The following is a 15,638-nucleotide window of genomic DNA, read 5'->3' as shown; positions in this document are numbered from 1 at the left end:
TGTCTGCTTTCATTCTTTAAAAACTCTTTATATTTCCCCTCATGAGATGATAAAGCACTTAATCTGCTGCAAAAGCTATTCCCTAAATGTGAATCACTGGCTGGTAGATAGATCTCTGAAACAAATGGGCATGCAATTGTTTTACATGCAGGAAAGACAGGCAAGGCAGATGAACACATATGTCTCCCACCCACTTTTTCATTCATTCATTTAATAACTTTATAGAATCTTGGAAATTTCACATTTACAATGGAAACAGAAGCCAACTAAATCCTGAACTGTGATTTTGCAGGACATTGGATGAAGATTTCATCAAAGTACCTACCACAAGCAACTGCCTCATGATAAAGATAACTCCAGCCTTGGATGAAACTTTTCACTGCCTGCAGAAGTGCTGTATTCCTTATGTTTAGACAGACTACACAGTGTGCTGTAAAGAAACATCTGTTTTCATCATACAATCTAGTAGCAAAGGAAGAACAAAAGCAACATCTTCACAAGAATCAACAGGTTACCTTTACCCTCTCTCTAAGATCCATCTGTATATTGCTGCAGGAAGGGGAGAGGGGAAAGGGAAGTGGAAAAGACTTCTCCATTTAATGGTGCACCACTAGAAAAACAATCCAGGAATAGAATGGTCATATTTTAAAAACTGACACGTTTGGGGGTTTTGGTTTGGGGTGTTTTTTCTTTCTTCCTTTCTTTCTTTATGTAAAAAGAGTTGTAAGTACGCATTTTAAGGAAAAAAAACTTTGTGAACGTGTGTTGCTACTGCCACTACCAGCTCCTCCAGGTGTAGCTCACTGGGTAACTCCAGAAATGTCTAGGTGTGGAAGATTATGTCTCAACTTTCATGTCAAGAGCCCTCAGGGTATCTTTTGACACACAAGTTTCCAGCAGCAGTTTTCCCTCCTTGCCCATGACGTTTGTTCCTGTGCCTGGACCAAGTCCTCTGTTTTGCTTATTCGAGTGTTCGAAGCAAGGATTTGATCTCACTGAAAACTAACATTTCCCCCCTCCATTTTATTTTCCTGGCTTTCATCTGGATCCGATCACTGATACGCAATTGCACGAAGCGTAGTGCCAGCAAATGGGGTGTGGGAGCCAAGGAACCGGCTGCATCTCATGTTGGCAGTGACACCAGTTAAGTGACAATGAAACTAGAGCACAGGTAGACATGAACCACCACTCAAAGTAAGATCAAAACCAGTGCTCACCTCATGCTGCTGGACATCCCACTCCAGACAAGCACCCACTGGGTCCTGTATGGCAAAGGAAACTGCATCACAAAAACACTTCAGAGCAAGATCAGACTGTTTTGAAATGGACTGACGTAGGACACTTCACATGCCTGTGGCAGCACTCCACGAGCCTCCAGCTGAGATGAGGGAAGACTATCCACAGTGATGGGCAGTGATGGAATTGTGCAATCCCTCCCCAGGCTTGCTCTTCCACATGTCTTCTCCACTCCACCATCCTATGAGGAAAGTCCTTTATATTTCAGTGACTGATTAGCTGCTCTTCCAGCTTGGTAGAAACCAGCTGGGCCATGTGTGTGAGGAAGGCAGAATTTGATCCTTGGAAATCTGTATTTCAACTACAATTGGAAATAACCCAACGAAACACAAGGCCTGAGTGGGCATCGGGTTATGGCAGCCACAACCATGGAGTGTGAGAGCAGCAGGAGGGCTGGGAAAGCAGACTGTAGGTAGACATGTAAAACAAGGTGATATTTTCTTTCCAATGAAGGGAAATAAAAATAAATAAATAAATAAATAAGCACCTGTTCTCCCCTTTCTCTCCTGTCTCCCAATAGCAAATGGCATCAAAAGCAAAGTCTGTCTTCCTAAAACAGACCAGCCATACAGATAATTTATCCCAAACACTCTGCTGGTTTGCATCCAGTTTGAGAGGGAAAGGCTGTGGGTTTCAGTGGTCTCTGGGGAGGGTGCTGGGGGGCGTGTTGGGGTGTAGGACCTGTGTGAGGAGGCGTGAGCAGAAGTACGCTCTGTCTGTACAGAAAAGCACCAGCCAACACTCACAAGTGACCAGCACCCCCAGATCCTGCCTGCTGCTCAAAGAGACCCTGCGGCCTCAAGTGCCCTTTATGGGCACCTCAGCTTCTCCGAGCCAGCACCGGGCTGCGGAGCCGTAGCACATACAGGGGAACCCGTGAGCGGCCCCTCCGTGCCAGGTGGAAGACTCCTGCCCGTACCGCGGCCTGCAGCGGGTCTCGGCCGGACCTCGGGCGACGGCTCCCTCAGTGACCCGGCAGCTGCCCCACGTCGGCCGCGGTGGACCACGCCGCCATGGCGCCACCTGGCGCCGCGGGCCGCCATTGCCTGGGGAGTACAGGTCTGGCGGGGCGCTCTGCAGAGGGAATTGAAGTAAAAATTACAAAATAAAGGAAAAATAAAAATTAAAAAACATAAATATAAATAAAAAGTATGCGAATCATTGGATCCTAGGCCCTGCTTTTACTGAGTCCCCCCGACATTCAGTAAGCCATCAGGATACGATTCTGGAGCACACCACTTATAAGGGAGCTGAGGTTGTTTAGGCTAGAGAGCAGAAGGCTCTGGGGGACCTTACCGCTCTCTACAACAGCCGGAAAGGAGGCTGTAGTGGGGTGGGAGTTGGTCTCTTTTCCCAAGTAACCAGTGATAGGGCAAGAGGTAACAGCTTCACATTGTGCCAGGGAAGGTTTAGACTGCATATTAGGAACAATTTCTTCACCGAGAGGGTGCTCAGGCATTGGAACAGGCTGCCCAGGGCAGTGGTGGAGTCACCGTCCCTGGCAGTGTTCACAAACTGTGTAGATGAGGCCCTCAGTGACATGGGTTAGTGGTGGCCTTGGCAGTGCTGGGGTGATGGCTGGAGTTGATGAAATTAAAGGTCTTTTGAAACCTAGTCAGTTCTATGATTCTGTGATTCTGAAAGCGGCTGTGTCACCTTAGTAAACAGCAAATTAAAGCACTTAGAAGTGATGTCCATCCCTCTCAGAATTTGACCAATCACATGCCACATTAAGAAACATATTGCTGTGTGATGAGGCCTCCTGGCTAGATAAAAGCCCAAATTCACAGGGGAAAACCCCAAAGAAAGTGTCCTCCCTTACACCAAAACTGAGAAGCCTCCCCACCATGCTTCTCAGCCACCATGCTTCTCATCACAACATCATGGATGCTGTGATGGAGCCTGGCACAGAGAGCTGAGGTGGCCAGCCAGGACATGGCCCCTGCAAAGCAGTGCAGCACTACTGCCCTGTTGTGCTTGTGTGAGGAAAAGGGACATACAGGTGTCACTCTGCTGATGAAAGTGAAGATCTGTATGATTTAAATCTTAAAATGCACTTTTTTGGATGTGACTAAATTCCAGCACAGTTATTTCCACCTTTCTGCTTTTCCTGCTTTTCTACAGCAGTAATAGTCCTACCTCCCATCTTAAAGCATTAAGCCTTGCAGTAATAGCTCTACTGTTATCTTCTGTTTCAGGTCACCTCTTCCTCAGGAATCTCCACCTAGCTTTTCTGTATAAGCTGTGTTTGAAACAGTGACACATTATCCACATAATAATTCAGTTAAGAATTTCATTTCTCTAAAGTGCGATTGTAAAACTGTGGTGCCTAAAGCTTGATATGTCTTTGGACACACCTGTACCCAGCTATGGAATTTCCTAAGCTGAACCCTAGGCTGTAAATGAGACTTCAGCAGAAAAAACACCACATTTAAGTGCCATGGTGGCACTGAAATGAACACTTCAGGCCTGAGAATGACAAGGACACTTGCAACTCCCATCTAAATAAGACAGAGTTGCTGCAGGTCTGAGAGAGGAACAGCAAAGGCTTTGGTTGCAATTTGGATTCCAAAGGTGGTCATTTTATAGAAGGCATCAATCTATTGCCCTGCTGTCAGCACAAGGCTGGAGTCTAGCACACCGTGCTGCAAGCCACTGTGAAAAACAAGGGAAATGGAGCTTATAAAGTAAGACTTTATGAAGAGAGAGAGACATTTGGTTGCTGACCTTGGGTCTGTCTGTGAATGGAATCAGTTTTGAAGGTACTCATAGTAAGGCATAGGTAGGGAGATTGCAGGACAAAAGCATCTTCTCATTTTTTGAGGAGTGCTTTCTTTCTTCGTTTTTCTCTGTGCCTCTCTCTTCTGCCTTTCTGGGACACATAAGAAGGGAAGGAGAAGCGACTGAATTTCCTCAGGCATCAGTGCTTTGTGACATCAAAATGAGAATTCACTCAGAGAAGATTGATTCTGCTTTAGAAATTTGCAAATTCCCTCCCCTTCCAAACATCTGTCAGCAGCAGCCAAATGGTTAATTTGCATTGAAGCAATTGGTGGGCATCCAAATTCACTCTCATCAAAGAGTAAGGACTATTCACAATGCTCCATGCTCAACTGTTGCAACAGCTACTGAGTAAGATTTTGTGGTTTTTTCATTACAAGATTAGCTATAGCATGAAGCTGCAAGGTTTAAAACAAGCAGAAATTGTCCTGCAATAAATACAATTTAAAATACAAAATATTCTGTAAAATAGCCATTCATTCAGTAAAATTATTTAAAGTTACACATAGAAGTCCAACATCATTTGAGCACCACCCTTGATTTAGCCAGGGGAAATACCTGAAGCAAAGAAATCCCCAGAAGCATGTGCTTTCCTGGTAAATTCATTCAGTCAAAGGCTATTACTGTCAAAGGTTCAACCAGGCAAAAGTTTGTTTCTTCTGCTGAAGGGAAGATCTGAGTATATAATATAATTAGTTGATTCTGGCCTAAAAGCAGAGGTCCATGAAATATCTAGGACCAACAGGGGAAGAAACTACTCCCTGAGCAAGGACAAAGCAGGAGCTGAAGGCCACCACAGAACAATCAGTGCTATCACCACCCACCACTCCGGCACAGTCCCACAGGACCTGAGCACTGTCCATTAATAGCCCCTGACCAGGTGATATGATGAACCAGCTTCAGGGTCCATACAGAAAGCCTGGTGAGGAGATAGGACCAGAGACTAGGCTGTAACATAGGTCCAAGGTCTGTCCAGGAGTCAGGATGGAAGATAGCTACAGCTTAGCACAGGCAGACATTCACTATTCAGTTCAATGACTACTGAAAAGAGTGGCTCTGCCTTTCAAGGGCTTTTTGGATACCTGTTAGGTGACAGCCTAGCCTCTTCCTTGCTGCAGTAAACATGCTCATCTCTCTCAGTCTTTCTTCACAGGACATGAGCTTTATTCTCCTTATCATCTGGTAGCCTTCTGCTGGACCCTCTTGGTTTCTCCACATTCTTCTTTAGACTTAGTGTTCCAGGTGTGGGCTCAGCTGCACTGAGCAGAGGAGATAGGACCCTAACGTGGTCTGCCCACCATGTTTCTCCTAATGTAATCTACTCCAGTTTGCCTTGCTTGCAGTGAGAGCTCCCTGACAGCTTGCCCTGGGTTCAGCAGTAGCAGTCATTTTTCTCCTTCTTGGTAGCTGGTGCAGTGCTGTGGTTTTGACTTTCGCGCTGGGAACAAAGTTGATAAAAATGATGTTTTGGTTTGGCCAAGGACTTTGTGAGCCTCATGCTCTGCCAGGGAGGAGGGGAAGCCGGGAGGAAGCAGAGACAGGACACCTGACCCAAACTGACCAAAGAGGTATTCCATACCACAGCACGTCATGCCCAGGAGGTAACTGGGAGTTACCCAGAAGGGCTATGTGGACTGCAGGGTTGGAGGAGGTATCAGTCAGTGCTTGGTCGGGCTGGAGAGGGGGGGGCAAGTTATCGGTCACCTGGTGATGGGGTGTTGTATTCTCTTCCCTTGTTATTTCCTTTATCATTATTATTATTGGTGGTAGCAGTAGTGATTTGTGTTATACCTTAGTTACTAAACTGTTCTTACCTCAACCCGTGGGAGTTGCATTCTTTTTGATTCTCCTCTCCGTCCCTCCGGGAGTAGGGGGAAGGTAAAAAGGGGGAGAGTGAGTGAACAAGCTGTCTGGCTGGGTTTAAACCACAACACAGGTCATATTCAATCAGGCATCCACCATAACCCCCAGGTCCTTTTCAGCACAATAGCTGCTCAGCCTATTGCTACCCTGGTGTGGAACTTTACATGAGTCCCTACTGAAGTCCCACAACAGGCCTTTGTCAGTCCCTTTCTTGAGGTTATTGAGGTCTCTCTGGATTGAGGCTCTGCTATTTGTCTCTTCCACTTTCCTTACTATGGAGTTCCCTGCAGAGGTGCTGAGGGTGTACTCTGTGTTCTCCTCCTGATCACTACTAAAGGTACTGAACAGTATCAGCTCCTGTATTGACTCTTGGGCTGCCCATTTCCAGCCACAATGGAATGAGGTGATGAACCACTGATCATGGTACTCGGAATCTGGCAATTAAGCCAGTTCCCAGCAGTCCATTGTTTATCCTGTATTCCTTACCTTCCGAATGAGAATGCTGTAGGAGGCACCATAGGGACACCTCCAAAAGTCAAGGTATTTCCACTACCCCCTCCTCACCCCCATAACCAGCCATTTCCTTAATGCCCTTTGCTAACTTTCTCTCAAGCTGAGTTTTGGCTTTTTGTGTTTAGGGTCCAAGTAACTAAGCAAAGCTTTTAAGAGTTCTCTTATGTCAGAGCATAAAATGCAGTTTGTAAAATTCCCATCTTCCTCCACAATGGGATGATGTGTCCTTGAATTCTCTACAACTTCTCTTTATAAATCAGCCAGATTTCTTGAGTGTCTTTCTGCTTCATGGCTGATTCCCAGAGATTCTACCTTGCAATTTGCTGAGGCAAAACCTACTCTCCAGGTAGAGCATCCCAACTACTGCTCACCTCCCCAGCCTCCTTCCAGACTCCTACTTAAGTCACCACAGCACATTTCCTGAAAGTCCTCAGGTAACAGCACTGGCTTTAGAACAAAATAAAGACAAAGAAAATAAATCATTGTGTTACACGCCATTTAGAATTTGACTGCCTTGTTCTGATGAGCGTTGGTACAGAGAACTTTTAAATTGCAGACGGGTAGTTGCTAGAGCTGATTTGTCAGTGGGGGAAGAAGGGGAAATTCCCAGTGAATTAGCCAGTGAGAAAGGAATGAGAAATGTAATGGTCCATTGATGTCCAGGTTGCTCATGTGGTATTTGTAAGAGGAAAATCAATTTTTACTTGTCAAATTATTGCCCACTGCACCAAATAAAGTGGTAGAAGATGCTATTTGTCATGTTGCCCTTGGGCTGTGATTAGGACTAGCAGTCCAGCAGCATTCCTCATTCACACAGTAATCAAGCCTGCTCTGCTGTTGAGAGCTGCAGCAGGGATAACAGGAAATATTCTAGACTTGGAGACAGTACCATTTCTGCCTCCAATACACTCTGTGACCTCTGTGAATGCATCCCACACCTCTTTTTTGTCTTGTCTGCTGAGGCTTTGTGTTAAGGATTGTTGGTCTCTACAGAAGATGGTACAGGTGGACTTCAGTGCTGGTAAGCACTCATTGACACTGCATCGTTGCAATAGTGGCAAGATAGCTGCATGATCAAAATCATCATGCTAAGCTTAAATAAAACAGGGCTGTATGGTGCGTGCTTTTTGTCCAGCTATTAAACAGGCAGCAGTCTGGGTTCTTGCTTTCTTCTTCCTGCCTAGTTCCCCTATTCGATCCTCCCTTCTGCCACAAATGGGCTGAATCCATCTTAGTATTATTCCAAAAGGTTTACAGGCAGAACATTTAAGGCACTAGGGGAAATGCTGTCATTAGAAAACCATTGCTATCAGTCCTACTGGCACAGGATCATCTATTGACAGAACAGGAAAGCAGCAGCTGGGGCTGCACTTGGATGTGGAACTAGGTGTTCCTCCTCCTCCTGAGACGAAAAAATGCGATCGAAGATCTTAGTCAGGCTGCAGGGACTGCAGTCCAAATAAGAGGTATTAGCAAGATGCTCTTTTCTGTCTGCTGTGATACAAGTACAAAAATAAGTCTGTTGTTGGCTCCAGTGTGAAGAGATTGATCTTTAAAAGCAAAAGTCTCAGTGACTGTTGGGAAGGGGCCCTGTGCCTTTAAAGCCAGGTATGGAGGAAGCTACAGCTCATTGCTTTATTTTTATAGCCATTATTATTTTCTGTGTTGTTTAACAGCATGCAGATGTTTGAAGGGCCTATTCAGGCTTCAGCAAATAAAATGCTTTCTTTTCATCAGTGACTCCAAGACCTTCAGGAAAAGACAAGCGTCCTCTCATGCATGTGGACAGCATCCAGAACACGATATATGTTACTTGAATGTTAATGATTGGTATGAAAACTGGTAGCAGCCTGATGTGGTTAATAGGATTGTTCTTACTGACAAATTCTAGATGCTCTTGATCTGAAGAAGTGAATTTTAAATATTTAACAGTGAATCTTTGAACTTTATTTCTTTAATACCCAAAGCTGGATTGAGCCATGCTTCTATAAGACATGAGAATAAATTGCTCTAACCATAGAAGCAATGCTTATTTAAAACCTAGATTTATTTTTGTTATCTAAAGAATCCATTATAAAGCTAATCTCAGGCAGCTTTCAGAAAATCTCTTTAACAGCATCTCTTTTCAGAGAGCAGAACTTGTTGCATATCTCTTTTTTTTTTTTACCGCCTCTTAAGAAAACAAAACAAAACCCCACCAAAATCACACAGCGCACTGAGAAACACTGACAACTGGAAATTCTAGGAGCCTCAGTTCTGAAAAATTTAAAATATAATGTTGTCCTTACATATAGATACACAAATTCCTGTTTAAAATAACTTGAAAGTCACTTTGAAATTCAAATTGATCATATCTGTGAAGAGGCTTGAGACTTCAGCACAGAATTTACTTAGAGCTGATATCCTGCTAATGAAGTCACTTAGAAAGTCTTCCAATAACTAATAAGGACCCTAATTTCTGTTTCAGTTTGTAGGCTATTGCAGACTATAAGTACTTCTGAAAGTAAGACTTTGTATCTTGAACACTTACAAATGTAAACACCCAGCATAATTTCTCAAAACAAGCCTCTTAATCTCCAGAATACATACCCCTCTACACCCTGACAAGGAAATACAATTAATGTTGTACCAAGAACAGAAGCAGTAACAAGGCACAGCACCTTTGGACATAGAATGCGAATTGGGACAAATGAAAAACAGAGCTTCTGTGTTGTGGGGTTGCCCAAAGAAGTGGTAAGTGCTTCATCCCTGGCAGTGTTCAAGGCCAGGTTAGACAGAGCCTTGGGCAACATGGTCTAGTATGAAGTGTCTTTACCCATGGCAGGGGGGTTGGAACTAGATGATCTTAAGGTCCTTTCCTTTCTGTGATTCTATGACTGTTTTCTCCCAACTTGGGATGGAGAGCTGAAGACAATTTTTTATTGAATAAAATATTTTGGAAACCATAAGTGTTTTACTGAGCCAAATTTCTGCATTGCTATGCGTGGCCCCATATAACCTCCATATAACCCAGCCAGCCCAGCCAGAGGGGAGAAGCTGTTCTCTGAGGAACTAAAACCAGAGCACAAAATGGGATCTAAACTACAACTTCCGTGAAGCAAAGAAACAGCAGGCAAGGCAGTTATACATCAATGTAATTGAAAACATGTCTGCACATAGGTTAATCCAAAGATATAAAATACAACAATTTGGTTTGGGGGGAAAAAGACATTGCGTTTCAGTTCCATATTCCTCTTCAGGGACCTTTTCAGGTATTAAGCAAAGCTGTAATAGTTTATTGGAAAATCCGTTACCAACTTTTATGGGGAATGAGGTTCTGTGTCTGTATTTGTGTAAATAGTGTCATTAAATAACCATCACAAAGAGCCTTAGATGTGGCTTTTAAAGGACAGTAAAGCAAGCTACAATGCTCAGCAAGGGCTTCGTTTTCTCCTTTTAGACAGCTAGAGGCTTCAAATGTTGTCACAGATGTAGATGGTTCTTCCTTACCATCATCTACATCTTAGAGTTTCCAGCTGTATAAATGTGTAGAGGACAACACTATTATCAGGAGGGACTGCGTCTCAGGCTTCAGACCTGCTTACATTTTCAGGAAGCCCTGCTGTTTTCCAGTGATTGACCTAGTTAAATTCATTTACAGAATGAAGGCCCTCATGATAGCAGGGAGTTTTGGAGATTTAGCACTCCAGGAGTGCTAAGTCTCATGATTAATGGACTAAGAAATGCCAGAGAAGTAGGAAGATTGGAAACCCAGTGTCTCTGTCTTGGAGTAAAAGACCCTTATGCATAAAGATGGTTGGTTTTAACTTAAATGGAAAGAGCAGCTTTTATTGTTAATGTCAAAAAAAGGTAGGAAGCCCCAAAGGACTGCACAAAATGGATATCCCAAAATTCAGAAACCATGCTTCTTCCTCAGGAAGTCAAGGATCTTATTCCACATATTCCTTTGGGAATGCTTATCTTAATTTGACACAAAATTATAAATTCTTTATCTTTTAATTATTTAAGCTTACAGATCTGCCATCTGTATTATCCACTAGGGCTTTTTCCACCCGCTAGTAGCTGTGCAAAACACGGCAGCTCAGCTTACTTTAGGGTGCTTTTTATTGTGACACAGTGTATTTCTCTGTCTGGAAGTCTTGCTAAAATAATGTTCTTTTGAAGAAATCCTGAGAAGTCCTGGAGAAATCAAGGAATGTATTCCATTTGACCTGCGAGTATAACTATCTAAGACAGACTGTAACTGTAAATGCATCAGCCTCTGAGCCCCTTGATTCATATGGTTTTCATTCAGCTTGTGGTTTCCCGTCCCATGCTTCCCACTCAAAAACATTTTTGCCTTCACAACTATTAGATACAGTGACTGAAGTGTACAAGAACACTGCCCGTAATTCCTACCTGAAGCTCATGAAAATTTTCCATTCTCCAAAGTTAAAAACACCCTGTATGTACTTACACTAGGATGGGTTCATACAGCTTCAAATGTCAGTAGTAAATAGGAAGAATTAAGGCTTTCCCTCGGGCTGAGGTACATGACAGCAAGTGAGTTCACCCCTGCCAGCTGGGCTGTGGTAACTGTGCATCCATCTCAGCTGCACATCTAAGCAAATCTTTTTTATCTACATGTGTGAAGAACATACATAGGAAGTTGCTGAAACTCCTTCAATGTGTATGAAGTCATTAGCCATTACGTGGAATCATGGAATGAATCATAGTATAGTCTGAGTTGAAAGAGACCTTTAAAGATCATCTAGTCCAATCCCCTGCCATGGCTAGGGGTACTTTCCGCTAGACCAGGTTGCTCAAAGCCCCATCCAACCTGTCCTTGAACACCTCCAGGGATGGGGCAGCCACAGCTGCTCTGGGCATTGTCATTGTATCAGCACCCTCACAGTAAAGAACTTCTTCTTCTCTGATCTAAATATATGTTCCTTCAGTTTAAAACCATTGCCCCTTGTGCTTTCACTACAGGTCTTGGTAAAAAGTCTCTCTCAAGCCCGCTCTATATCCTGAAAGACTGCAATAATGTCTCCCGGGAACCTTCTCTTCTCCATGTGGAACAACCCCCACTTACCCAGCCTGTCTTCACAGCAGTGATGCTGCAACCCTCTGACCATTTTTGTGGCCCTCCTCTGGACCTGCTCCAACAAGTCTGTCTTTCCTGTGCTGTGGGCCCACAGCTGGACACACGACTGCAGATGGGGTCTCATGAGAATGGTGTAGAGGGGGAGAATCACCTCCCTTGACCTGCTGACCACAGCACTGCAATGAAGTATGCAGAAGTATGCTCAAATGAAATACACAGTTGCAGATAACACAAGCACCTGAAACATCTCAGTGACAGCAGGAAAATACTGTGGGTGGGCAATTTGTGGCAGCACTAGTACTGCACAATATGCACATCCCCAGATGTGTACAGTGATGGTCTGTTTTGCCAGAACCACAGAACGGCTGAGGAAATGAATTCACCACCCATCTGGTGAAGGATCTGCATGCCACTTGTTTTCCAGGCAGGCCTACAGGCTTTGCACTGGCCCTTTCCATGCTGAGTATCACCTCAGCCTGAGGCTTTGCTCATAATTGGAATGAGCCCTGAGGGTGTAGCTGCTCCACCACAGGCTCCTACAGTTGTCAGGGAATGGTCAGTTTTATCAAGGTGTTGTGCTGAAGGAGGTACACCAGTGGCTGGTTTGTACTAACTCAATGCTTTAATATGGTCTTCGGTTTTATTAGCTATTGGGCTTCATTCTGCACGTTTAGTGCCAGTGGCTACCAGTCCAATGATAATTCAAATATGAAAACACTTTCCAGAGACAGCTGTTTATGATTTTTAGTCTACACTTATCTCATATTTCACTATTAATCCAGAAACTTAAACATGCTGTGGTTTGAGGTTTTTGCCTTACAAAAAAATAAAGGGATTAAATAAAACTTACTTGAGGGATTTGGGGATCAATGGCTCTTAGGCAAACTGTATTTACTGTTATTACTGAAAAGGCTGGGGGAAAAGAGGATGATATTCAAACCTTTCCATGTTATGCTGACTCCCAGGTTCTGGAAAACATACATGTCACTCAGGGCAGATCACAGCCTACAGTATCCTAACCCAAACTGGTTTAAACAAGGTAGTGGCACACTGGAAAGGGTGTCTTTACCTTATACCACCTGAGCTATGCTGAGCTGCCAGTCAGGAACTGGACTAGAAATGACTGTAAATAACAACAAAAATGAAAGGATGTGGATTTTTCCCACTAAATGTACCAAAAGAAATACAGCCTAGAATTATTTTTCTACTGACAGATTCATGGCACAATTTGAAGATCTAGAGAGTGCCTGGGAGCTGTCAGAGCAGGAGAAACAGGGGAAGGAACTGGAAGCTGAGGATGACAGCAAGCAGCTCAGAGCAGCATCCTCATGGGCATGGGACAGCCCCGCAATACCTGTGCAAGATGAGCAGAGAGGGGTCGGTGATCCTGAGTACAGCGAGGAGTCCTGTGATTCCCAGAGATGTCTGCAGTGAGGAGGCAGCTGTGAGCCAAAGACCTCAGGATCTGGAGCGACAGCCACATGGCCAGGCACATGCAGAGCTGTAGGACCAAGAATGAGAGTCTGGGCTCAGATGAAACCCCTGGGCAAAGTGGGAGGCTCCCAGCAAGGCACTCACAATGGCTCTTTCCTTGGTGTCTGGTTCAGTGTCACTCACTCAGACCACGTCAGAGCTGGCCTGGAGCATCAGTGCTGAGGGGGGAAGCCAGAGGGTTAAAAGAAGAACACAACAAAAGCTTTGATCACAAGTCTCACCCTGACACCCACCATTCGCTCCATTGCAATACACAGTAACAAGAAGAGACAAAACTCTTTTGCAAAAGGCTGCATCATTTGATAACTTCAAATAAAAACCATTTCCCATCTAAGCCAAATGAGCAAGGGTAGCAGCACCGCTCAGAAACAAACCTTAACACTAATGTAGTTTTATGCCATCTCCTTTTCCACATTTCATATCTGTTTTTTCACAGTTGTGTGTGCCTGGAATGAAACAGAGCTGTCTTTCAGTTCCTTAATCTTCACAAAAGCTTAGACTCTGTTTTATGCAGACAGGCGTCGGTGCGGTAACTGGGGCAGAGAGCCACAGACCTTTACGCCTTGCCGGCAGCATTATTTTCCATCTGTGCCATCATCAGACTCACGTCTCACCGCGGGCTGGCCGGGATGCGGGAGGCTGGATTTCGCAGTTAATTCGTTTAAAGGCACTTGTCCCAAACCCTGGAAGCCGCCGCCGGGTGTCGCTGCCGGACTCTTTTTCCCTGCCCTCTCTGGGTCGAGGGACTCCTACCGCAATCACCCCATCCCTCTGACGGACCTGAGCAGCCGGGAAGCCCGTACTCTGCGTGGCAGCCGCCTTTCACATCAGAATAGACACTGGTGTGCTTTGACAGATGATGTATGGGGACACCGCTGACCCACCTGGAGCTGGTCCCTGCCACGCTCAGGTTGTGCAGGCACCTGAGGGACCCCAGCATTGCCCAAAGCTCCGTTTTGGGTAGCCACACTCTTTTCCGACGTTTGGCTGATGGCTGCCTGGTTTGATAGGTGTGTGATTTTTATCTGTCCTACCATTCTTTGGAGGAAAGAGCCAGAAAGAGCCAGATTTCAGCCAGGAAAAACTCCTTTATGTAGAACAACCTGGTCACGCTGTCCTCTGCTGTTTCGAACTTGCAAGGCAAGAGCTAAATGCTGAAATTGCTTTACACCTTTTTAACTAAGAACAGAAAAATGCTTAAGTCTGGTAGGAGAAAACCAAACCTCAAGCCTTTCCATCCCTCAAACCAGGTTTTTTCTTCTTTGATTTATTTTTCCCTCCTGGAAACAGCTAGTTTCTCTCAGCAGATATTACAAGCTGTTCCCAGTTTTGGAGAGGAATCTTCTTATACTTTTGGCTCAGTACATATCGTAAAAACCAATCCTCACAGGCATTCTGAAAGTCAGTGGAAACAATGGTTTTATTTTTAAGTGTCCTTTTACAGACTGTGCAAATCAAAGGTTGGGATATCAAGGATTTTAGGCTGGAAAGTGAATAGAAGTAAAACCGAAACTAGCTTATGACTGGCCTAAATTTGCCCAAGGTGGGAAATGAAAAGAAATAACCCTTAAAGCAGCTTATCCCCTTTCCAGAACTGCATGAGTCAACGTCAAGTGTTTGACTGAGTTAGCTAAAGGTAAATGAGAGTTAAAAAGAGCTGGAGGATTTAGATAAGATAGATGGCAACAGAAAAAGAAGAGAATACAAAGGTTTTCCAGGAAATTAAAATCCGTAATACAAAATCCATAATACAAGCAAGATAGAAAACCTAGTTTGGGTCTTAATGTAAAGGGTCTGAGAATCGAAAGAGAAACCAAATGTGAACCTCCTGTAAAGCAGGGAATTATACTGCCATTATTCAGAATATTTGCTCTTCTATCTACTTTCAGGAAAGGCCATTAAAATAAATCTTCCTTGGCAGACAAAGTGGCAGGAGGAAAATGGAAAAGTACAATGAAGCAAAAATAATTAAAGCACATAAAGTATATTGTATTGTATCATATCTATAAGAGTTTCCTTTTACTTCCCTCTTGTCTTCTCTGGGACCGTTCCCAGTTCTGTTTGTTTGAAAGAGCTAACGCCAAAATGAAAAAGAGTCCTGGCCAGAGTGAGCCTTCTCTTACATCTGCCCAGGCTAGATGTAACATGCTTGGAAATGTCCCTGTTCCTAATACTGCTTCATAAGGGACAAAATCAGGTCCCTCCATCCAGAGACTTTAAGAACCTGGAGCTCCAGCCAAAGCAGGAAACTGGCTATGGCTTTTCCTGTGTGCAGCCAGGGCTCACAATTTGCAAATACAGACTGCCACACTCTTTCTGAAATACCACCAGGGATTTGAAAAAATCTATGTATTTTGGTTTCTCAGCAGTTTACATTGATGAGCAGAATGGCTACTCTCCAGTGCAGAGGGATATTCTGAGGTGGGAAATGGCAAAAACTGATGGAATTAATGGAGCGGGTAAGTAGCTGTATGTCAGAGGAGGTCATTGCTCCATAGGTAGTGATGCTGTTTGTACATCCAGCTCTGATTATAAGGCCAGCACAAGTGCTGAGTGGAAAATGGCCAATATTTGCCTGTTTTGTCATGATATAACAGAGAAAGAC

Source organism: Neopsephotus bourkii, unplaced genomic scaffold, assembly GCF_033783945.1.
Source record: "Neopsephotus bourkii isolate Nb327-2 ecotype Australia unplaced genomic scaffold, CSIRO-AGI_Nbou_v1 NB_107, whole genome shotgun sequence".
NCBI classification, from domain to species: domain Eukaryota; kingdom Metazoa; phylum Chordata; class Aves; order Psittaciformes; family Psittacidae; genus Neopsephotus; species Neopsephotus bourkii.
Note: the sequence above shows the minus strand (reverse complement) of the source record.